At 34.1% G+C, this 26,564-nt stretch overlaps 1 protein-coding gene across 4 annotated transcripts in view; it reads left to right on the top strand.

Annotated features, from left to right (window-relative positions):
• LOC129749564 (ral guanine nucleotide dissociation stimulator-like 1) overlaps positions 1-26,564 on the top strand; it is a 199,102-nt gene that overhangs the window by 56,488 nt on the left and 116,050 nt on the right. For 2 of the 4 annotated variants that reach the window (XM_055744580.1, XM_055744579.1), the window contains exon 1: positions 14,158-14,665. The exons of the other annotated variants lie outside the window; for them this stretch is intronic. The gene's annotated coding sequence lies outside the window, so the exon portion shown is untranslated. Of the gene's footprint in view, positions 1-14,157; positions 14,666-26,564 lie in introns of those variants that run through there. 4 annotated transcript variants of the gene reach the window in all.

Here is a 26,564-nt window from a genome sequence, read left to right as displayed (position 1 = left end):
CTCAAGAGTCTCCTGAAAAACTCAAGAATTCCCTCAGGAACTCAAGAATCCCCTCAGGAACCTAAGAGTCCCTCAGGAACTCAAGAGTCTCCTCAGGAATAGCACTCCAAAAAATTGGAAAACTCTCTCTTTTTTTGGAACTTATTGAGTTTCACAAATCTTCAATCGGCAGAATAAGAAAGAGCTATTATGAATTAAATTATTGAATAAAATTTGTATTTTTTTCTTTAAATTTCTCAATATTGCAAAAAATATTTCTTTACTTAAAAACTTTGATTTTTATTTTGAATGCTTATCTTTATAAAACATATGAACGTCAATTTGTAAGATCCAAATAATCTTTTTGAACTTATTCAAAAATTAGGTTTCACAAAACAACTTCCTCAATTTTCTGGTAAATTTTCATTTCATGTACTACAAAAACAAATTTCATTCCAAACCACTTGAAGGCACCCACATTCCTTGGCGCTGCTGATCCGTTCGCCAAATAGAAAACCGCAATTATGTCCGGTCCGGTCCGGCCGGTTCAAGTTGCCATGACTTGACTCGGCTGCCTTATGAGAGGTTCATCACAATATGGAACAACGCATAGTTCCACCCACCTTCTGGTACCCCTACCCAGGTTGCTCCACGGCTGCGCAAATGTGCACTTAAGTTCCACCTTGACTTTCTTGGGTTTATGTAGCGCATTACGCTGTTGCTGCTTCGACTCTGCTTCTCAGTATTCACCTGGCGGTAGCGCATTTGCCGGGCTAATATTACTTACAAAAAAGTTTAATACACTGCACCACCACCTCATCAAGGCTCTAATGTGGGTCACGACGAAGCGGTTTTACTCTTGAAATGTAGCAATACCCACCCACACCAGATGCTTGGAGTGTCTTAATCAATTTGGTGCGAAAATTTGTCACCTCCTCCTCGTGGACCATGTCTGCTCAATTGTCGGCGATTCCGATGGGAGGGGCTTGATCGATTCGACACGATCGAAAATGACAAAATAAGTTGCGTTTTCAATGTCATATTTTGGGTGGGTACAATGGTATTGGCAGGAAACGTGTTCATTGCAACCAATTGCATCATTCGCTATATTCGTTCTATCAACTAAAATTCTGAATTTTTCCTACAAAAAACCAACTTCAATATTATAAAATTTATTTTTCTAGACTTTTTCAGTCCAATAGGTTGATTGATAGTTTTAAAAGAATTAAACTTATTTTTTTCTCTGTAATGAAATCAAAACGATCCTCTTCTGATATATTTTCAAGTTTTTTTTTAAATGAATCTGTATCTTAAAGTGATTTATTGAATGCAAAACATCTCAGTAGTGTTGTAAACAATTCTATTTTATAGCTTTTCGCCACATGTTCTGCACACTTTTGCGCGGAAGTTTTCTAGCAAGATGTTTAACCCAAGTCGTTAAATTTCGTTCAACAGAACTGATTACAATCATCATAAAACGGTCTCAGATCCTAACAAAACTAAAGCCCAAAATAGCTTGCTAAAGCAAGCTTTTATATTCCTAGCTACAAATGTAATAGTGCAACCTGACTTAATTTTCAATCTGTTTCCCTCTGAATCATAAGCAGGCATAGTTAATGCTTATTTATGCTCTCGTGTTCGCTGGCTAGGAAAATTTATGCGCGGCTTTGTAAAGCCAAGCGACTCTCTTCAGTGTTGGTCGATGCTTACATACGGCTTGGAAAATGTTGCACCGGAGTCAACCCTGGATGGGTTCATTTTGTGTGAAGGAGAGGCAAATATATTTGTTTGTTGCATCGAAAGAAGTTTTGTCTCAAAATGGAATGTTGTAGTCTTTTTCCATCTAAGTTTAGCTACGGTAACACTACTCCGAATTGAAACTAGGGGTGTCTAATAAAAAGAAAAAGGTATAGGCATTCTTTTAGTACTAAGAAAGAAGATAAGAACAAGAATACTCTTTTTGGTACTTTTAAAGCCTCTTTCTTATGTGGACAGTATTCCACTTTATTTGAATTTGTTTATAGATAACCTATTTAATGGAAATATTAAACTACAAATATAGATATTTAACAATATCATCAAATTAACAAAAAAAAAACAAGAAAAGCTACTTAAAATATATATTTATGGCAAGCAACAAATAACAGTGGATGGTTTTCAGAGAGCGTTCGAAACTTCAATCCAATTCAGCAACTTTCAGTAACTTGGACTTATAATTGATTAATTTTGGAAAATCTTCATATGTCCCAAGTAACATAATGACTTAAGGTTTTTTTTTTACTTATATTTTTCTTTTGTGATACGAACGAAAATTTAAAATTTTAAGATTCTTGTTAAACAATCAATCGCAGTTCCTCAAAATGATTCTAGATACATTCGGAAAGCTGCATTTTTTTGGATTTTCGCACATCAAAATTGAATCAACAAATTTTGAGCCCAGCTTATATTGAAGAATAAATTGCTGCTTGTTGACTCCGTAATGAAGAAAATGAAGGCAAATCCTATTGTCAAAGAGGACATGTAAATCGATTTGTTAGATGTTAATAATGTTAAATTTGATAAACAAGGTGAATAATTTATAATGCTATAGTTTTACATCATCTTTTCATTTTGATTAAAACAATAGGTTTATTTGTGGTTTTAATTTGTTGTTCGTATATTCGTAGCTCTGACTTTCCGTTATTCATTTTTGTGCAAAATCGTTATGCTAAACAAGGGATCTGATAACTTTTCAATATAACACTTTACTGCATTTTTTAAACAACTCAATTTGCTTCGAAGTTCTATAGAAGTTCCGCATGGAACCAAAAAGTTCGTAAAAGTTTTGCATGGAACCTAAAAATTCGTGAACATTTTTGCAGGGAACTAAAAAGTTCGTAGAATTTCGTAACAAAGCTCGGTAGGACAAATTGATGAACGAATTTACAAGGTACTTGAAACGCATAAAATATTTCCATGCTACTTTAGAGACTTTTTAAGTTAGTTCAGAAATCCAAATCAAATGTTTATGGAAAAAGGGGTTTCATTTTTCTCTAGTACCTGCCTTTTAAAACCCTAATTTGAACTTTTAATGACAGCATTAGGTTAAAATGTGACTTTTTGTTACTTGGGAATAGTCTGCAGCAAATGAACCAATATGTTGGGAACAAAATATCTGTCAAGTATCCAAAGACACATTGGTGAACTTATAAAGACTTTAATATTTAATACGATTTGTCAAGGAGCAGTTGCTGTCTACTAGACTACCTACACACCAAAAATTTTATAATTTTAAACATGCCAGAAACAGGCTTGTAAGTGGTCACCATTGTTTGATTTTTTTCGGAGACATTCACAACACATCGTTCGTGACAATCATGGAGAGCGCAATCGTTTGATCGGAGAGCAAAAAAATGTCAAATGAAATTTTGATCTTTGTTGTGGTTAGTCGTTTGACTTTCATCCCTCTTGCGTAAATAATCATTCCACATTGTTTGACCAACACATCCAAATATCACCCGGCGCTGCAGAGTGGCGAATTTTTTTTCAACAGGAGGGAGTGAATAGAAAAGATTGCATTTGCTTATTGAGTCTGTAAGTTCTGCTGCGTGAAAGAGATATGCGATGTCGTAAACTGTCGGGAATTATGGTCGTTATTATCGCTCTCGTGTACCAAGACACGAAATTTCGCTCGACAAATCACACAAAGAAGAATGAATGTCGTTTCGTTTGATGGTAGTCGACTGTTCGGCAAGTGTTTGGTCGCATTCGTTTGATGGCACAAACAATGAAACTGATAAAAGCAGGCTGTGCGACTGTCAGAGAAAATGTCGATGGTTTACAAGTCTGGCCAGAAACGTTTAAACACCTAATGGAATTTCGATCTAATCAAGAAAAGATCTAATTTTACATCAATTCGAACACAAACATCACGCACACTAGTAGAACCCCAAGAACCTATCCAGAATAGTCTAATTTTACATCACACTCAATCTAAAATTAAATCAGCGTGAGAAAACGCAGTCAAAAACTCATCGATTTTGCTGTCGATGTTTTTTCTGTCCTGAAAGTTTGTTTACAATCGCACAATGTTCGGAAAATCGCTCAAGAAAAGCAATCAGGATTCGTTTCAAGCTAGAATACTTACACCTCCGAGTGCTGTGATACGCACGTGGTGAACGTATCCATTGAATATTTGTCGAACATCAACACTAACTAGATACATGAAAATATACCATGCCCCATTGGGGGCTACCGTCGCTATTCGTCACGTGGCTTTTCAAAGGTGATCGGCATACTTGATGATAAATTTTGAACGTCGTTCCCACAATCATTCACTAACGCCTATCCTCGCATCATAGTTGATAATGTTCGTTATTGATAGACGATCATGAATGTCTCAGAAGGAAAATCTGGGGAAATACCAAAACCAAATGTTGAAAAAAGCCGTAGAACATGCGTGACAGTTCATTGCGGTCACTAAGTAATGATTTTGTTCTTCTACGCAAAGCGAAAAATTAAAAATCATATTGCAACCTTTACGCATCGCTCAGAACTGAGACATATCAGTTGTGATACTAGAAGGTTGAAAACCGTCAAGGAAGGCAATCGCCATCGAGACGTTCATCGCTGATAGTCTGCGTCCTTCTTTACCACATCATGTTTTGCGGGAATGTTTTAAATACAAAAGCGTCGTTGTCATGCATGATTGTTTATATGATTTGGTTGAAGAAGGAAAAATTGACTGCTTAGATTTTTTGGATCTGAATGCAGTAAAGCATGGCTATTCGAAAATGATTGATTTTCGGAATATTGCAATCGCATAGTTAAAGAGCCGATAAAGAAAATACATTTTTATAGAAGGGTGTGGTTAGCGGTCGGTGAAATCTATTGAAATCCGGGAAATACCGTATCTCCGTCAGTTGGAAATTTCATTTTCATAAAAAAAACTCAATATATTTCATGCCCCATGCGAAGTTTTAATTTTGTGCATCTAATGTAACTTTAATACTTCATACATTAGGCTTCCGGTAGCACAACTTTTTAGAGAAATAAATTTTCATAGTCATAAATTTTTAGTAAGAATTTTGTAAAAATACTTTTTACTAAATATTAGTTTCACGTTATTGAAATCGCATTAAAGCTTATGTCATTTCAATAATTTGAAACATAAAAAACGTTTTAAAAAAAACAGCTAGACATAATTTTCGCGTTTGTTTGGATAACGTGTCGTTTTTGAGCCCACCCCTTCTGATTTCCTTCTAAGGGGCTATTCAAATTGTCAATGTCCGGCTGATGAATTTGGTTTTACTTTTCAATTTAAGTGTAAAAGTCTGTCCGAAGGTTTCTGCGGGTGGTTTCGTTTATTCCAACTAACTACGACTGATTTCAGGTGCTTAAGGTTAAATACTAAGCTTTGGTTAATGTTTCTTGCCTAAATTGGCTTCGTCTGTTCCATTAACATTATTTCCACACGTCCAGTAGTCCGATTGCTGGGTGCTTTTTGCGCCAGGCAGAGCTTTAACTGATGATGGTTAACAACTAGCATAAACGGAAAATGCCAGCTGTATCGAAATCTCCATCACTTCTAGAATCAAAAGCATGCCATTATAACATGCGGTCTGCAGTTTAATAGAGCGTTTTCGTTCATATCTTTGACGCATTCCCCATCACTTTCTTAACTTTAGTGAAGGAGGCAGTTGCTGGGATTTAGCGACTATAAAAATATCAACCGGGTACCGTGGGTACCGTGATATTTAGCTAAAATCGTGTGCGTTAAATTGAATAGAAAATAAAAAAAGCCGGCAAAATCCTTGTTCTTTGGAGTAGGTTGCAGTCAAGGTGTGTATATATAGGAGTTGTAACGATATGAGAAACTCCCGATTCAGCCATTTTGATTTGGCTACTATGGAGTTCGTGGAGTTTGTTTATCAACAAAGCCCTCAGCTCGAACAAACTTTTCGATGTTTACAAACAAACTCACTGAACCTCACCGCGCTCTATAGGGCTTGTGATATAGCTCAGTTGGCAAGTCAGTTGCTTTCTGAGCCGATGTCCGCGAGTTCGAGCCCAAGAGTAAACATCGAACACAGTTGTTCCGGATAAGTTTTTCAATAACTGTCCGCCAACTGCAACGTTGATATAAAGTCGCGAATGCCATAAAGATGGTAAAACGACTATAATCGAAACAAAAAAAAAAAAATCACCGTGCTCTCTTAACCCACTTTCTGCCAAAGTCAGAGAACCTTGTGATTTAATAACCTTGATTGCAGTTTGATTTATGGGCTATCTAGTTAGCATAAGGTTGCCATAATTTTTACAGCACGTATCCGGGCCGGATAAATCCTGGCACTAACTATTTTATCTAAAAGTCTAGCAAAACCAGGGAAAATGATTGCAAAATTTTCGAACAAAAATCCGGGCAAATTTGGTCAAAACTCAGGAATTACTCAACAAAAATCTTGGAAAAATTGAGAACAAATTTTTTTTTCATCAAAACTCATCAGTTAATTTTTAATCGTATTAAGACTTCCAAAAAACCTTTCATGATTATTTTGATAAAACTTGCTCAAAATATTTCGTTTTGGACGCATAAGTCAAAAAAAACTTTTAACAAAATATCTTTCTTTAGTTTGTTTTGGCAAATAAAGTGAATAAACCCGGGCAAATCCGCCCTCCTATCGGAAATTTCCAAAGTATTTGTTCTTGACCATCACATAACCATTGAAAGGATGAATTTCTACCTACATTATCGAGACAAAATCGGCGGAGTTGATTTCGTCCACTATAGGGGGTTTTAGAAGCCCACAATTTATTCGGCGCCGTGAAAATGCTTCGCGGGTTAGTTTTCTCCGGTTGTGTACGGTTTCCGCAAAGAAAAATCAATTTTTAATTTCAAATGAGGCCGGAACAAATATCAAACTCTCCTTTTGTTGACCTCCCCCGCACCCAAATTTCCAGAAAACGTGAAAGGGAAAATAAAAAAAAGTATTAGGTATTTTATTGAAATGATAGATAATTTTCTCTTGATTTTTCAAATTAATCAATCTAAAATAATTCGATTTTTTTTCAATACATGCAAGTTTTCCAACAATTTATTGAAAACCGATATTAAAAATCGATACTTTGACAAAACGTCCTTCACGATACCTGTCGAATATAATTCTTTGAATTTTTGTTTTTTTTTTCGCTTAATAGTGCCGACATAATTGTTTCATGCTATGAACAACTGTAGAGATTCGTTTATAGTATTTGCGTATAATCTAATATATAAAGATGAGTTGGACTACATATGTTTGTATGCACCTTATACAAATTTACACCGCTTAACCGATCAGCCTGAAATTTGGTACAGTTATGTGTTTGGACCATGGGAAGGTTTTAGTAATAGTTTCGAGCCCCTCCCACCTGAGAAAAGGGACCCTCCCATAGAACTTTCGTTTTTTTTCCCACAAACCAAAAGTCATGGCACCCATTTTTCAGAACCAATTTTTTCCCTTTGGCTGGGTTGTTTTCACCATCTCCATGGGCCGGGCATTGGAAACGACCATCAAGAGTTCACGTGGACTGGAAAGCAAATCAAAGCTTGCTCAGCATCAAAGATTTGAAAGGTAAAATTTTGGCGGGTGTTTTTGTCCTTCTACTGTTCAAAACACGTGGAACCGGTACGAGATATTTGGATGCAATAATGAGCCTACATTTTGTATAGAAAAATACAACTATCCTGTAAAGAATATATTGACTAAAATTGTAGTGATTTTCAATGTGCTGCCTACCGCCTCGCTGGGGGGCTTTGATAGTTTACAAGGATATACAGTGAACTGAACAGTCAACAGTGAATTGGCTTCTTCATCTGAATAACTATTTGGACTGAATGCTGAAAAATTAATGAACCGATTTTCATAAACTCCAGCTTTTAACCAACCATTTTCAAATTTTAAGGATTCCTCTATAGAAAAAATCATTAAATTCAGAGTTATATGTTGAAGGCTGCAATTTCAACGCTTTGATAGCCGCCGGGGAATCTAAATGCGGGATTAGAAAATCGATTAGATAATACAATCTGAGCTTTTTAGTTATATACAATTCTATTTCATTGGCCAATTTACTTATACTTTTTGATTTATTTTTGGTCATCAATGTGTTCAATTCTACCATCCAATTTTGAAAAAAAAAAACCGTTTGGTACTGCGAGTTCAAACAAATGAATTCAAAGAATTTTAACATTGATCACTCTTCAAAATAATTAAAGGAACTCCAATAAGACCATTTCCATAAAATTTAAATGGTTATTTCGGTTCAGAGATGATTTCTTTTCGATAACTCCAAGAAACTTTTCGTGCAACTTTCAACATTTAAGAAAAACAGTGTTAAATTAAAAAAAGCAAAAAAAGCAAACATACAATTGAAAACATGCCAAATGAGTCTTAAACATGGTTCAACAAGGTTCGGAAGTGTTTTTAGAAATTTTTAATTAAATAAAACTTAAATACACCATTGTACAGGGAGATCATCCATCTTGAAAAGTGGGATAGTCTCCAAAAGAGATTGAAGTTTTTTGTGATAGAGAAGAAGGACATTATTTTGAAGTTCAATTCATAATCCTTAAAACTATAAGCTTCTTCTAAAAAAATGAAATCGATAAACACAGTGAATAATCTCAATAAAAACTTTTAAAAGACTTACAAAACAAACATGGGCCCAATTTCTTAAAATGATGAATATAAAGCTTCCAACATTTCGAAAAATCAAACGACTTATTTTGATTAATATCTTTTGTGAACCCGAGCAAGGCCGGGTAAAATCAGCTAGTTTCAAATAAACCAAATAAATAATACGAAATCTAGGTGAGGATTAAGAACCAAGCGAGCTCTATCTTACTCTTCTTATGTAATATATTTTATTGAGGCTAAATTTGGACAGGGAAACATAAAAAATAACATCATTACTACAAATTCTATAATAACGATACTTGAATTTACTACAGAAAATTAAATAAAATGTTATTCTACATAGATGATCGCACTAGTAAAACTAGTATCTCACTAGTGTCTCCTGATCATATCCTTTCTCCCATACTTCCAAAAACAATTTTTATGTTAGGATGCAAAGGTGAACTCGGCCCTGAAGCACATTATTAATCTTTCATCCCTTTCTCTCTTTTCCAAACTATCTTCTGAATACTAGGGTAACGGACTTATTCTGGACCGGATACATATTTTGGACCACCTTGTAGCTTTTGCCAATATTTCTCTCATAAATAATGTTAATCATGAAAATTTTGAACAAATATAGTTGGAGCTACTTCTTATGATTCTAATCGTATCTAACATTTCATTAAAGTAAGCTGATAACGGAGAGAAAATTGAAAATAAAGTTTTGATTTTTCACAGTTCAACTGAATCAAAGCCATTTCAGGAGGACGTGCCATAATTGGAGTCAATTTTCAAGAAGTTTGCTGCATAGCTGTGATTAATTTAACAAATACAAACACGTTCACTAGACCGCTGCAAAAAATGACTTTTTGCTCCCATATGTTTTTTCGATGCCTTTTGGATCACCAAGCATCAGTGTAAAATTTGAGAAGATTTGGTTGATTCCTGAGTAAGCGCAACGCGTTTCAATTTCGTTTGGAAATTTGTATGGAAGAAGAAATTTTTGCACATTAAATCATCTAGAAAACTCGAATAAACTTGAAATGAAATCGGTCTTTGATTTTTGGGTTTTGACTATTCTTAAGCTTCATTTTTTGCTAACATGACAAGCAGCTAAGAACTTTATAAAAGAAGTTATTACCGTTTCAAATAAAAAAATCTGAATCCATTGAAAAGTAGAGATGTACCGAATATTCGGCGCCGAATACCGCCGAAAAACCGTTAAGCCGAATATTCGGCTAACCGAATAGTTGAGCTAAGTATTCGGCCGAATAGGCCGAATAGGCCGAATATCTACTACAGACTTGTAAAATTTTTCAAATGACTTTGGAAAATTTATAAAATATTCAAAAGTAATGTTGTAAAAGCTACACAATCATTAACAACTTATGGTTTCAGCAAAACATTTAAGGTGTATCCGCGTATCTTTCACTATAGATCGTACAGGAGAATGCTGACAAGTATCGCTTTATACTTTGATTATAGTTTATTCCAGATATTCTGGATATATTCAGGCTTGCCCATAAATCCAGTCAAGATTCCAGATAAGTCAAATCTGGCCGGGATGTCCAGATGTTGTTTAAGACTTCCCAAATTATGTCAGATTATTTGCTCAATCAAATAAAAAACTCAAATTTTTCTTTAAAAACTTCAAAATTTTGTGCTCAATAACGATTTTCTAAAAATTCAAAATAAACATAAGTTTTGCCCTTTTTTTAATATTTTATTTTTTCAAAAATCGTCTTGAATGCCTGACCGTGTGGATACGTGTGATTGAAAGTATGGTATGCTTAAGGTTAAAAATCATCTTTTCTTTCAACAACTATATTGAAGATATCTTGCTTAAATTCGACTTTCATCTAATTCAATATCAAAGAAACAATATCAAATAGTTTGGCACCTATTTCGACATGTTTTGCCGCAGATTTCACAGGAACGCAATCTCTTTGGGAATCAACACCCTTGAAGCGACTAGTCATCTGATGTCTTTTAAGTTATTGGTGACATTTGAAAAATCAGAAAGACCCCTTTTAAAAAAAATATCTTGAAATACATATTCTGATAATATCATCTGGTTGAAAATAATCGACTAAAACACATTAGGGTCATTAATATGAAGAAATAGAAAGCATTGAAATAATCGCTAGAGTATGTTTTCATTAAAAACTCCATAGAATATTCGACCGAATATCCGGCCGAATATTCGTTTGGCCGTTTGGCCGAATAGTTGAAAAGGTCAATATTCGGTATTCGGCCGTTCGCCGAATACCACTATTCGGTACATCTCTATTGAAAAGTATTCAAAAATATCAGACTTTGCTTGCTAGAGCTTTTAATAATTTCATGAAATGTTTTTGAAAATGTAATTCAAATCAATAAACTTCCTGGCTATGCAAAGCAGTTTTTTGAGATTTTTATACCCACCCTACGGTTTCACAGCTTTCAAACAAGCAGTCAAAAAGCTAAAATTAAAAATAATAATTTTGAAAACAAAAATTTTGTATAACATCGAATATCTTTCCTGGGGTTAAAGTTAGGTTTGTGCTTTGTTCACATGATTTGTACTGCAAGAATCAAGAAACATTTTTCATTCAAAGTTATATTTTTTGGAACTTTCAGTACAGCTCTGGCGATTTTTGAATGAAAAGTTTTGATTTCCCTTACAATTTTCCATATAAAATTAAAACTCGTTGCGCTAATTCAGGACTGGAAGGAAGGCTTCCAAAATTTTTATTGCTATTTCTGGCAGCAAAAACAACCAAAAAAGTTATGGGAGGTGTAAAAAGTTAAGAATTTGAAACTTTCATACAAAGCTTGCAGCGGTCTAATGTTCACAGCTATGATAAAACACATGAAAACTATTTTGCAAGCTCGAAAAAGCAAAAAAACTGGTTTTAATAGCAATTTGACCCATGTCGAAAATAGGTCCTACTTTATTCCTTAGGGACTCATTTTGGACCACTCAACATAACCTCGGTATTAAACTTGTTGTGAAATGTTCATGAACGTAATAATACGTTGTGCGACAATATGAAAGAATTATGCTCACTATTTCAATAATTTATCATCACTATAAATAAAATTTGGAATTTAAGCATGATTTTATTTAACCAACTCGCCAAAGCCCAAACTCGCCATTAGACGAGGTTCACTTCAATCGGCGTAAAACCAAGCCAATCAAAAATTTAACTTACTTTTTGTGCACTATGCTTTAAACCACGTTAATCTAACAATCTAAATTTATGGCAATTGTTTGATAAACAGTTGTTAAAAGCTACAGCTGAAAGAAGCTTAAAAACATGAAAAAACTGGACTTGCACCAATTTTTTATTAAGTCATATTTTTGCTTCATGAAAAATTATTGAAAGTTCGGTCTTAAAGTTTCAACCATTTAGGATTGATTTTCGAGAAAAAAAAACTTGGATGGGTAGAAAAGACGAAATATAAAACCCGTCTAAAGGAGGGGTTCGAAAAAAACGGCAACAAATCGGTAAATATGCAACGAGTTTAATTTATGTAACAGTTGAAATATCTCAGTTAATATTAGAACAATTTTCACAAAAAATATATTCAATATGTTCAATATGTTCCATATGTTTCAAAACTTGGGAAAAAAATGTTGAAATGTGTAAAGTTAACAAGCGATAAAGTATTAAAAATTTTGTTTTTCAGCCCCTGTGGTTATGCAATTTAAAAAAAAAACTGTTGAGAAATTACTCCAACGATAAATTTTCTCCTAGAACAATGGTAGTATCAAACTTAAAACTGAATTTTTGTGTATTTTTCAGCGAAAAAATCTGGCGATTAGATGGTTAAACAGATAGCATAAATCTCGCACATTTTTATCTTTTTAAATCAAACTACAGAACTGAAGCCAAACCAAATCCACTAAGGTTTTTTAAGTCAAAGTGCTTCAATTGATTTCGCGGAGTTCATGATGTCAGACTTTCTTGGGTCGCCTGAAGCAAATTTGCGTTCTGCAAATTGAGCCTCAAGTAAGTCAACTGGCCAGTATTGAACACTGCAGAACAAATTTCGCATCAATCGCTGTCGACATACAGTAAAATTTAGAAAAAAAACTTATTCAGTTTAAGGGTGGTGAATAATAGGTCCAAAGAGTGGTTTTTAGGCTTAATTCTTGTTACACTGCTACAAACGACGATATGTTTCGATAGAAAAAGCCTTGATCTTCGTAAAGAACGGATAAAGCAGTTAAAAATTGTAACATGTGCTTTATTATTCCAGAAAATAGCATAGCCACTTCCTAAAGCGGTCCAAAATAGGTCCGTTACCCTAGGACGTGGCCGGCTCCGATATTGATGTTCAAAGTGAGAGCACCAGATTTGTGCAAAGAGAATGAGCTCTTGGGAGCCCTCTCGAGAGATGTAGAGAAGTCGACTTGTCTCTTTGGTAGTTTGTTTATTACCAGCTACTATGTACAATGGGAAGCCAGATTGGCGGTCAAGAACAAAGCGTGTTCTGTACGATCAAAAGAACGATCGAGTGTCGTGTGTAAGTAATGTGTGTGTGTGTTATTGATCGTTCTATCGTGTGATGTGTCGGATGATGATTAGTCGGATAAATTATAGGGTAATTCGACAGTTGTTGCCACTAGCTGTTAAATTGTATGTGAAACATTTCGGATTCAATGATTTAAGGTGGATGTGAGAAGTCAAACAAGTTAAGCTAGGCTAAGATAATTAATTCCAATGTAGTAAAAATTTAGATTATTGTAAATGATTCCTTGTAAACCAATCGGTCCGAATGACAAAAAACGCTCCGGACAGGGTAATTGTGGTAGAAAACTTGAACAACCCTATCCGAGCAGCGCAACCCGGGCTGAATGTTTTCCACTCCTCGCGTGGATCGTGGGGTACAGAAAAAGAAAATGTTTCACCCCTCCTCGTTCATCAATTAATGGCTGCAACATAGCCACGCAACATCATTCATGAACGACAAAAACTCGAAGCGACATCGCGGGTAATCAGAACGTAACGTAACGACCTGCTCGCAGCTCACCCGCATCAGAAAAGGGGAAGTCACGTCGTTCAAGCATCAAGTTATTCACCGTCCCCGTCCGCCATGGTGTGTGACAAAACAAACAAGTTCATCGGACCGTATCGTGGTCTTCCTCGTTGGATATCGCTCTGGTGGGTGTGATGGCAGATTGTTGTTTGGGGGTATTAAAGTAATCGAGGGTCGCCTAGAAATGACGTAATTGTTCCTTAACTGGGTGTCTACGGTTTTGGGGAGTTGGAGTTTCCTTCACAACAAATGATAGACTAACTCCTACAAGGAAAGATTACGTTATCATTGGATGTGTCCTGAGTTGGGTTGAGGTGGTTGTAAGTTGTGAACAGTTCACGACACAATTTTTCCTCAGATTTCGTCCCCCTACCCATACAACTTTCAACTCGTATCGGTAGTTGTTCCAAACGTTTGTGTGATCAGGAGCACCAACAACTTTTCCTCTGCTATTAGGGGGGGACACGATAAACTCGAGCGTGTTTTGCCTCGGCTGACACATCTCCGTTGGCGTCGGGACGTTTAGTTCAACGCCGGGTTTCGTTCTAATCGGATTGGATTGACTCAAGCTGTGAAAGTTTAGCTGCGACGTCTAGCAGCCAAAAGTGTCGTGTGGAGAGTGTTCCCCCAAATAGCAAATCTAACACTGCCTAGTGCCTAGATTGTTTTGAAGTGCGGGTTTTTTTTTCTTCTGTTAAGAGCTCTCTGGAAGGGATTCCATCGTTTAGCAGGGATTCCAGTTCCAGGTTATGCTAGAAACAGCGCACTCGGGAATAGCTCCCCCTCATCATCATTTTCTGCCTTGATTTTGGGAGACGGTCAAGCTGCAACGACGTTGTCGCGTCAAGGTTGATTGATTTGGCGGAATTGGGTTCAGTTCAGTAGTTCACGGTGTCGAATCCAATTTTGGAGACCAGAATTATTCGTTCGGTTGGGTGATTTATGGGATTATCAATCAAGAGTAGTGAGGGAGTGTTGTAAGTTAGTTGCTGAAGCAGCAGTGATTGTGTGATTCCGGAAAAATTAAGGTAAAAATCGATCCCTCTTCGATTAAATGGGCTTCGAAGGGCTGACAACAGAACGTTTAAGATAACAGAAAAGGACGAAACGTGGGAAATCTTTTTCCCATCAATTTTTCCGGAGAACGCTAGGAAGGAGAATTGGAGAGAACGTCGAGAGTCGAGCACATGTGTGTATTCGGAACCTTTAGGTTGAATGGCAGATAATGATAAGAAACGCTCTACTATGTTCGTTTTTTTATACGAATGTAGGCGCATGTGTTTGGCTATGGAGGAGGTAACAGTTGTGTTGTTGTTTTTTTTGGGAAGGAGAATTGTTTTTATGGGTTTTCAAGCGAGGTATTTTCCCGCGATGATTCACTCTCGCTTGTTTGGTCCCACGTTGGGTGCTGGGCTGGTTCAGAATTCCGAATTCTTTTTTTTTTGAAGATTTCAAAAATATTTTAACAGAAAATTCTTTTCTTTGATTTTTTTTTCAAATTATTCGGTGTTCCCTAGGGAAGTATCCTTGGAACGACTTTGTTCATGATGTTTATCTTTGACCGGTCATATTTAGTTTAGGCTGTCAGTTAGTTTCTCAATTGCTAGAATTGTACCACTCTAGGTGTTTGCACCAATGTATACAAACAACGCCATCAACAAACTATTCAAAACCGTACAGGTAATAGCAGAGCCAAGGGAAATGAAGCAGTTATCTAGTAGGAAGAAAAAAAAAACCAAACAAACGAGTAAGCATCAAGTGTCGGGGAAGAGTGTAGCAAAACAAAACGCGAAACACATCACCCGGAGTGAGATATGAAAAGAAAAAAACAGATAGGTGCTCCAATTAGTGGATGTTTTTTTTTTTGTTGCTTTCATTCCCTACTCCTCCATTCGCTTACATCTGTTTGGAGCTCGTTAATGTTTGCTTGGACTCTTTTTTTTTTCAATTTAGTTGTAAACGACTTTTGTCAACTATTAGTTGATGAAATAAAAGTATATGAAATCAGTTCATAGCAAGGCTGTTATATTGAGGATTGGATCTTCTGAGTTGGAACAGTTAAAACACTTTGGTTATTACCCAAAATTTGATTTTTATTCAAAATAGCTCTGCTCAAATCTTCGATACAAATAGAAAATTAATCAGAACTTAGAAGGTATTTTTTCTTAAATGACAAATCTCAGGACATCACTTCTAAAAGTGTGGTTTAATGGTTGAAAACTTGGAAATTTTTAGTATATTATTTAAATAAAAAAAAAACTTGAAAAGTTGTAAAAAAAAAATTTTATTTACGAAAGGTGAAGTTTTTCTTACCTGGCTTTGCTTATATTAATAATTGTACATAAGAGATGAATGAACTTTTAGTTTAAAGTCTCTATAATTCAAGAACAAACCAACTATACAAATATTTTTGAAGGATTTCCATTACACATGAGTAAGTTTTTTTTAACAATGTAATGTTGAACTTAGTAAACTGAGAATCACTTTCAATGTGAAATTGGGCGCTGAAACCGAAAATAATACTCAAAAAAATCTCAGAGGAAGTTTTTAAATTATGCTTCAAAATGATTTTTTTGAAAAATTAATAAGTTTTTGTACTTGGATTCAACCAATAAATCACAAGTTTGTTGAAAATTTCCTGAGAAATCAAAGGGAAAATAAACCCTCCCCACTTACAACATAAAGTGAAGATATCAGCAGTAACAAAATTCAAAATTCAGAATCATAATTTAAACTTCCAAGTCAGAATTCAACAGTCAAAAATGTGTAAGAAGGATATCATAAGTTCTCTCATCAATTACTTCTAAACTGAAATAAAGCTCACTAATTTTACCGGAACTTAAATGGAGTTCAAAACTGCCTTGAAAAATGAGATGAAAAATTTTGAAAGTTTCTTAAAATGTGTTCTAGTACCGCACATCATAACAATCATTAAAAAAATCTATCAAATATATAAATACGAGCAAATTAAAGATCAATTTTGAATCCAGAACTCTTTGCTGCAAATTTTGAAATGTTAAAAGATGCTAATAGGTATAATAATTTGTGTTTTTTTGTAGCTCAATAATAATAAAAAATTTGACATCGCTGAAAAGTTGCTAAGTTAAAAAGGAAACCATCTCATATCAAACGCACTGTTTGGAAAAAAAAACCATCACGGGGTTCAGATCTATTTTTTTTTTCAAGTTTTGCTTTTAAAATTAACTTTCTTCGATCATTGATCATTATTTATCCAGAAAATTTCAAGTTACACTTTTTAACATTTTAATATGATAAGATTCCTGTGACAATTTGCGAAAATTTCAAATGAACTGATTTCTAACCTGATCCGTGACAAAAATTAAAATCAAATTTAGAAAATACCAGCATTTTTTTTTCTTTTTTCATGAGGGTGTGTTTATGTCGGTAGAAGACACTACGTAAATTTAAAAAAAAATGTTGAAATGGCTCTATATCAACATTGCGTGGTACTTCCCCTAAAATATATATATAAATTTTTATTTTTAGTGAAGCTTTTTAAAACTTCCTGAATGTTAAAAAAGACCCATGGTTACAAACAAAATACCAAAACTATTGCAATTAATTTGATTATTCTTACTTATTTCTTTTCGATGGCACAAGGCACAAATTAACGTTTTTCCGTTTGCCGGTGGGATTAGAACTGTTTTTGAGAATTTTAAGATTCAGGGGTTAACTTTGAAATTTGTTTGGCAAAATTTTAAAACATTTCTAACATACTTTGATAGAAAAATTCGAATCAATGATCAACTTTTTCGAAGAAGGCGAATATTTGAAACTTCTCAGAAAACTGAGGCGACCTTTAAGTTTGCTTATCACAGTCTGGAAAAATATGTAACAAATATATACGATTTTTCGATTTTTTTTTTCAAGCATTGCGTAATGGGGAAAAATATGTAAACCGCGAAAAAAATCCATTCTTCTTATTACCCAAAATTTGATTTTTATTCAAAATAGCTCTGCTCAAATCTTCGATACAAATAGAAAATTAATCAGAACTTAGAAGGTATTTTTTCTTAAATGACAAATCTCAGGACATCACTTCTAAAAGTGTGGTTTAATGGTTGAAAACTTGGAAATTTTTAGTATATTATTTAAATAAAAAAAAAACTTGAAAAGTTGTAAAAAAAAAATTTTATTTACGAAAGGTGAAGTTTTTCTTACCTGGCTTTGCTTATATTAATAATTGTACATAAGAGATGAATGAACTTTTAGTTTAAAGTCTCTATAATTCAAGAACAAACCAACTATACAAATATTTTTGAAGGATTTCCATTACACATGAGTAAGTTTTTTTAACAATGTAATGTTGAACTTAGTAAACTGAGAATCACTTTCAATGTGAAATTGGGCGCTGAAACCGAAAATAATGCTCAAAAAAATCTCAGAGGAAGTTTTTAAATTATGCTTCAAAATGATTTTTTTGAAAAATTAATAAGTTTTTGTACTTGGATTCAACCAATAAATCACAAGTTTGTTGAAAATTTCCTGAGAAATCAAAGGGAAAATAAACCCTCCCCACTTACAACATAAAGTGAAGATGTCAGCAGTAACAAAATTCAAAATTCAGAATCATAATTTAAACTTCCAATTCAGAATTCAACAGTTCAAAATGTGTAAGAAGGATATCATAAGTTCTCTCGTCAATTACTTCTAAACTGAAATAAAGCTCACTAATTTTACCGGAACTTAAATGGAGTTCAAAACTGCCTTGAAAAATGAGATGAAAAATTTTGAAAGTTTCTTGAAATGTGTTCTAGTACCGCACATCATAACAATCATTAAAAAAATCTATCAAATATATAAATACGAGCAAATTAAAGATCAATTTTGAATCCAGAACTCTTTGCTGCAAATTTTGTTTGTGTTTTTTTGTAGCTTTTTTGTGTTTTTTTTGTAGCTTAATAATAATAAAAAATTTGACATCGCTGAAAAGTTGCTAAGTTATAAAGGAAACGCACTGTTTGGAAAAAAAACCATCACGGGGTTCAGATCTATTTTTTTTTCAAGTTTTTCTTTTAAAATTAACTTTCTTTGATCATTGATCATTATTTATCCAGAAAATTTCAAGTTACACTTTTTAACATTTTAATATGATAAGATTCCTGTGACAATTTGCGAAAATTTCAAATGAACTGATTTCTAACCTGATCCGTGACAAAAATTAAAATCAAATTTAGAAAATACCAGCATTTTTTTCTTTTTTCATGAGGGTTTGTTTATGTCGGTAGAAGACACTACGTAAATTTAAAAAAAAAATGTTAAAATGGCTGTATATCAACATTACGTGGTACTTCCCTTAAAATATATATAAATTTTTATTTTTAGTGAAGCTTTTTAAAACTTCCTGAATGTTAAAAAAGACCCATGGTTTCAAACAAAATACCAAAACTATTGCAATTAATTTGATTATTCTTACTTATTTCTTTTCGATGGCACAAGGCACAAATTAACGTTTTTCCGGTGGGATGAGAACTGTTTTTGAGAAATTTAAGATTCAGGGGTTAACTTTGAAATTTGTTTAGCAAAATTTTAAAACATTTCTAACATACTTTGATAGAAAAATTCGAATCAATGATCAACTTTTTCGAAGAAGGCGAATATTTGAAACTTCTCAGAAAACTGAGGCGACCTTTAAGTTTGCTTATCACAGTCTGGAGAAATATGTAACAAATATATATATTTTTCGATTTTTTTTTTCAAGCATTGCGTAATGGGGAAAAATATGTAAACCGCGATAAAATTCCATATCTTCCCTCTTACATGAACCAAATCTATAAATATACACTTTCTTTTAGTGAAAATTTCCGAAAAATCGATTAGACATAGTTTTAGAAGCCGCACGAGCTTACAAATGGAGATATAAATCCTTTTTACCTTGTGTGATTTTTTTCGAGGAATAAAATGAAGGCTGTTTAAGCCACCGCATGTATCGGTAAATGGAGTTATGACCGTTTTACCCTCAATTCTCCAACAATTTTTCAATTTATCGAGAAAAGGGCATGTTCGGACTTGAAAATTTTAAATCAAACGAAACCTATCTTGTGTGACTTTTTTTGAGGAGTCAAATGAGAGCTGTTTGAGCTACCGCACGCATTGTAAAATGGAGTTATGACCGTGTTGCCCTCAATTTCGCTACATTTTTAATATAGTTCAGGAAATGCATGTTCGGACTTGAAAATTTTGAACGAAACGGGACTTATGTTATGTGTTTTTTCGAAGGAATTGGATAAAGGCTGTTTAAAAAAACAAAAAATTACATAAGATAGGCTTCATTGGATTCAAAATTTTCAAGTCCGAATATGCTTTTTTCTCGATAAATTGAAAAATTGTAGGTGAATTGAGGGTAAAACGGTCATAACTCCATGTCATAACTGATGCGTGCGGTGGCTTAAACAGCCTTCATTCGATTCCTTGTAAAAATTCATACAAGATAGAACTACTTTTGTTCAAAAATTTCGAGTCCAAATCAGTGTTATTCTGGACTGTTTTCAAAATATTGGGGAATGAGGGGTCAAAAAGTCCCTATATCTCCGTTCGTAAGCTCGTCCGGCGTCTGAAACTATGTCTTATCAATTTTTCGGGAATTTTCACTGAAGGAAACTATATATTCATAGATTTGGTTCATATAAGAGGGAAGAAATTGAATGTCTTCGCGGTTTATACACTATTTTCCCCATTGGGTATTGGTTCTTTTAAACTAACTAGAATAGAACTTTAGAACAGACTAGTTAACTAGGTAGACAGAATCTTAATCCTTTATTAAATGGAGAATAATGAATAGATTCGAAATCAGTTTTTGGTTCTATAGAGAAATTGTCGGATTATAAGTTATCAGCGATTGATTTTACTTAAACTTAGTAATTTTTAAATTTTATAACCCAATATCAACAGTATGATTCGAGTTCAGGAAGGCAAAATCAATTTTTGAAACAAAGGCTTTACGGATTTAAAAGCATATACAGTACAGATCATATTTTTATTATAATCTGCATTTTATAACTTAGCTTATAATTTCTGAAATTTTATGCACACTCTTGAGTCACTGTTTTTAAACATTATTTGTCCACTTTTCAATTTGTTTTTGTTGGTGACAAAATTTTAGCGTAGATGACGCCAAAGCCGCGAATTTAGAAAGAAATTATTGAGGTGGCGAATTTGGTGACGATTGAAGGACTATGATCATGACAATATAATCTCGTTTCATTTATTAATCTTAAGTATGTTGCACAAAAATGTAGACAAGAATTGGCAAGCTGGATAAATATTAAGGTGGCCCACGATCTCCCACTCTTTCCTACTAAGTACACTACGACCGAAATTCGTTTGGCACAAAGTTCATAAGCTTGCCAATTTAATTGATACAAAAGTTTGAAACAGCACCGCCAGGTGTTTTTCTTCTTTATTTTTGTTGCATAATTCATTGGTTTTGACCAAGTTTTCCCATATATTGCTCGGGTTGTGGGGTTAAAAATTTTGAAATCAAATGCACGAATTTTGTCAGATTTTTAGATAAAATAGCGCGGAGTTCTCCGGCTCGGATATGTACGGGAAATATTCTGGCAACCATATTTTGTTACGGCTTTAGGTTTTATTACTTAAATGATGTTGACAGACATTCCCCCTTATTCTGCGCCGCGTGTGAGGTGATGATAGTCGAATCACCCTAGTCACCCGATTCCAGTAGTCGCTTTAGGTGAGAAACGTCTTTTAGAATGAACTTTTTGAGTTCTTATCCTAATCTAGTAGTCAACTGGGCATGAACCTCTGTCACATCGGCTTCGGGAATAAGGTGACAAGACTCACGTGACTCCGACTCGACTCGACTATCGTCACCTCACGCGTGGCGCAGAATAAGGGGGATTGTATTCTGCTTAAAAATGTTGGATAACGAGTTTTCAAAAATATGGTATTCAAGGGAAGAAAAACCAATATTGGTAGTTAAATCGATAACAATATCCGGTTCGGTTCAAGCGCTTTCCAAGCATTCAAGTAGTAGTGCGTCGAACTACAAATCAATAATTTTATGAAAACATTATGAAAAAATGCTTCCTCATTACTAATTATTAGAACCATTTTTTTTTTTATTAGAACCATTTAGATAATCGTAACTGATTCGGATAATTATGTAAGTTCGCGTACCGGAAGTCATTAAATCTGAAAAATGCCATCTCTTTCCTGACTGCCAGCAGCAACGCGATGACTGCAATGGCACTTGACATGCAGCGCGAAAACCACAACAACAACGCATCAAACCGATAATGTCATTGGACGGTGATTGTCAACCACAGATTGCCATTCACTGACCGGACAGCAGAACCACAAAAATGCAATCTGTGGGCTGTGAACCCCTCATATTTTCATTAAACACGTTGTCCCCTCTGACTTCAGATATAAGCTTATGGGATATGCTTGGCTAACACTATCAAGTCCAGATTTTGGAAGGTTTCATTTATCTGAATATTTGAAGATGAAACAATAATAAGTGCTCTTCATACTAGAGAAATTCTGACTCGGAGTTAGCAATAAGGAGTATATTCGAAAATAAAAATGCAACACATTGTTATGTGTATAAGTTTGGAATGCAATGATGGAAATTCATAAAACTTTAACCGAAGCTGCCTAGTTATGTAATGTTGATATGAGCAGATTTTAGAGATGCCGGCCAATGAAGAAGTTATAAGACTTTTATTATTGAGCACCACGTGCGCCATCACCCAGCAAACATTCTTGAAGCTATATTCTTATACTGTTTTGATTTACGTTCCGTATACATTGAAGAATGATCGTATGAAAGTTGAAAAGACAGCTTTTACCTACTAAAGTGGAAGCAATATTCATACAAAAATTTTATTAATTTATTAAGTGACGAAAACTACACCAATTGGGTGCCACCCGACACTTTATTCTTACCTATCGGAAGGAAGCAAGAGAGCGAAAGATTTTGCTCTCAGTGCCTTCAAATCGTTGCCATCGACAAACGAATACGAAAAAGCTCTTCAGCTCTCTTATTGGTCAATGTTACACAATTCCCATCTGCTTTTTGCTTCATATCTCTCGATTTTCAGCCACCAGGATGCACTGCTGGTTGTAGAGAATATGACGATGATTTTCTCACTTGAAGCCCACCCGGGAGCAAAATCATTTAAAAAAAATGGCGGACTTTCTATCATATCCGATTTAAACTGACTTCAGACCACATTTTATACGATACTATGCAATTGGAATTGCGATTCGCAACACCATTGTACATAGTAAACGAGCTATTTGCAGAAGAAAGTGCCCCATTACTAAAAGAACTAAGCTTTGGGCCTCCCTAAGAGATCATTTCCCGGTATCCCTGTGAGGACATTTTCTCCGAATAAGATCCCCAGGAGGACATTTTTTATGAGAGTCCCTGTGAAGATATTTTTTATTAGGACATTTTCTCCAAATAGGATTTCTCCAGTGGATTTGAAGTTCCCTGGGAGGACAGTCTGTAAAAAAAAGAATAAAAATATACAGTGTATGCATTTTATGAGAGGACATGTTCCTAGAACACATTCTCTATGAGGACATATGTATGTATGGCATGGCCGTAGGAAGGAGGGGGGGGGGGTGGTTTCGAGGGTTAAACCCCCCCCCCACTCCCCCTCATAAGGACCCAAAAAAGGAAACGAGGTATACTAGTCTACTATCAAAATTTTAAATTAAGAACCTTATAATGACAATAGAGTAACGATAATCAAAAGTAACAATCCAGACTAAAAACTCTTATGCTAAATGGTCAAAAATCTATACCAAGTAGAAAATTCTGCTACACTTTTTAAAAATTTTCCCACTTATTCATCGAAATGCAAGTATGAATATTAAGTTTTGAATTAAATTAAACCCATTTCGAAGGTTCTGAATTCTGTTTCCATAATTTCCACAATCAAAATTTTAATTCCTATTTTCGTATTTCGGATTCTGTATACAGTTCAGAATTCTTGATTTTCAGTTCAAATAATCATATGAAATTAGAAATGAAAAGCTGCTTTGTAATCCTGGTTCAAATTTGGTTTTACATTTCATATCAAATTTAAATCATGTTTTTCAAGATCATATACATTTTCAATATTTTGATAATAGTTTACCGAAAATGAAATAAAGAAATTTAGTTGTATATTCAAATTTTAAGTTTTTAAGCTTAATTCATACACAAAATTCAAAAATTTAAAGCTTTGAAAATATGGCAATCCTAATTTGAAAAGTCAGATTCAGATCTTTGTAAATTCATATTTGAATTCTGATTCTCAATTTAGATTAAAAATTAATAATTGAAATAGTGAATTAGGATTAAATCTAAACACAGAACTCAAATAATAGATTTACGAATGAGAGCTCAAAAACTTTGCTCATAAAATTCTGATCTGGAATATGATTCGAAAATCGTATATATTGTGCATTTCAGAAATCGTATGGAAATTCGGATACAGATTCAAAGCGCAATTTTTGAATTTAAGTTCAGAATTCAGATTTATAATTAGAGTGTTGAACTTTATTCGACAAAATTGAACACAACATTTACCGTAACTTAAAATGCTAAGATTTGTAAAATTTAGTCCAGGAGTTTCTGAAATATAGAATGCCGAATTTCGGTGTTCCAGGCCATAGATTTATTGTCAATTCAAATTTCAGATTTAAATTCTTTAAACAAAATTAGTTCGTTAACACAAATAAATTGCAAATCACAAAAAAAGTAGAATTTGAGATCTTTGTTTTATAAAAAAAACCCAAATTTTATTTTAAAAAATTCATCCACAGTATTTTCATTATGAAATTGAATCTTTTTGAAAAATATTTGCTGTTTAAGAAACATCTTCACCTTAAAAATCCACACAAAATTCTATCACTTCCCATTGTATTGTTCAACATTATTAATACATTAAGGATTTTATGTTTCATTCGGAACACATTCGGCATTTTATGTTTCAGAGTTCAGTAAACAAAATTCTGCTGATTTAAAAAAAGATATTTGGGTAACGGGGAGTGTTGTGTTAAATTTTGTAGAATGAGGTTTCATTATTAGATTCATAACGTTTGAATTATGCTTTTTAATGGAGCATACCAGCGGCGAGCTAAAAAAACGAAAAATTCGTATTTGATCCGCAATGTGTTGATATTGCAGTTTATAAAAGCCAAATTTCATATTAAAATCATTAACTTTGTTGAAGTTTTTATCAAAAATAATTGATCTGAAGATTTTTATCTCTTAATTTTTGTTTCTGAAAATTTGATTTATTTTCATCAATGTTTATTTTCATCAAAGGTTAATATCTTGGGATTTGAAAAATAGTTTGGAAGATTGTTTTTGTTTGATTTGAGTATGGAATAAGTTTTTTTTTTAAAGAAAAGGAAACTCCCTAAAAAAGCTTATCATATGCAAAATCAACTAAGTTTGATCTACCAGGCTCTTAATCAAATTCAAAGATTTTAACCATCGATGAATGCAAATTTGGCTCACCTTTTAGGTTATGGACCAATTTTCTAAAGAACTAAAAAATGAATAATCATATAGTTGCAAACATAATTTGTTTCATATTTTTGGGTATTCGTATATTGTTGGGCAAAAAAACATAGGTAAAAATCAGTCACCCAAACCCCCCCCCCCCGGTTCTTCCTACGGCCCTGATGTATGGTTAAAAACTCTTCAGGAAGACATTTAAAAAAAAAGTTTCCTGAGTGAGCATTCCCTTAGAAGTAGTTCCTAGAGAGCTTATTTAAAAAAAAACGGTGAGGACCTTGACCATCTTTATCAGAGGGAATGAAAAAGAATTCTTCGAACAAAATGCTAGTGAGAAAATTTTAAGAAAAACTGCTTATCATGATCTGGGAGATCAGGAACCCAAAAACACCCTTCTGAGAACATATTTTAAATTTCCCGTGAAGTTTATTTGAAGTTCCTTGAGAGGACAATTTGTAATCTTTCACAATTTTAAAGTCCTCGAGAGGACAGTTATCAAAAATAAGACCCCTGAGAGGATATTTTTATAGGGCTCCCTGTAAGGTCATTTTCCGATATCCCTGTGAGGACATTTTCTCCGAATAGGACCCCCGGAAGGACAACTTCATAAAAATTCCTTGTGAAAACCATACTCGACAATCCATTTCTTTCCTGGAAAAACACATTCCAAATGATACCTGTGGCCTGTGAGGACAGTGGATTTAAAGTTCCCTAGAAGGACAGTCTGTAAAAAAAATGAAAAAGTATACAGTGTATGCAGACTTCTTTAACAATATATTACATGAACTTTGATCGAATAGTTGATTTCCTGCTGTTTTTGGGTCTCTCACTGGGATCCTAGATTTGTTTTTATCCTGCCTAAAAATTATGCCAATGAGCTTCTGCATTGGACGCTATCTCAAAAATCACTTGACAGATTGGTATCTTCACTGAAAATTCTATCAATCTCGTTTCAAACATTTAAAAGTTATTCACAAATCATTGTTTTGCATTTTTTTTTTCAAATGCACTCCTTAAGTAACAGCACCGAAAATGTACTTATCAAAAATCACAGGAAAAATCATTTAAAATTGCATTTTAAATGTGAATATTTTTTGTTTTTATTTTATGTTTTTGAAATAAATATCAAAAATAATTAGGATCATCGAATATCTGATACAAGATGTTGAGAACTTAAATTGCAGTTATTAATATCAATTTCAATTATGGATGTGGATTTGAACTAAAGTTCTCAATCAAGATGAAATTGAACCACATCATCCACCAAACTGGACCACTACTCGCCAACATTCGCCAGACGGTGGCAGCAAACATTTTAGTGGGGTGGCTTCTTTCAGTCGCCTGTGTACGTGACACTGGTCTCATTCACGTGCTGCTAGACTAAATCCCTTCATCAAAACCGGTATGTGGGGCCTGCCTGACTC

Source organism: Uranotaenia lowii, chromosome 2 (assembly GCF_029784155.1).
Source record: "Uranotaenia lowii strain MFRU-FL chromosome 2, ASM2978415v1, whole genome shotgun sequence".
Lineage (NCBI taxonomy): Eukaryota > Metazoa > Arthropoda > Insecta > Diptera > Culicidae > Uranotaenia > Uranotaenia lowii.
This window is presented reverse-complemented; position numbering and strand designations above follow the sequence as displayed.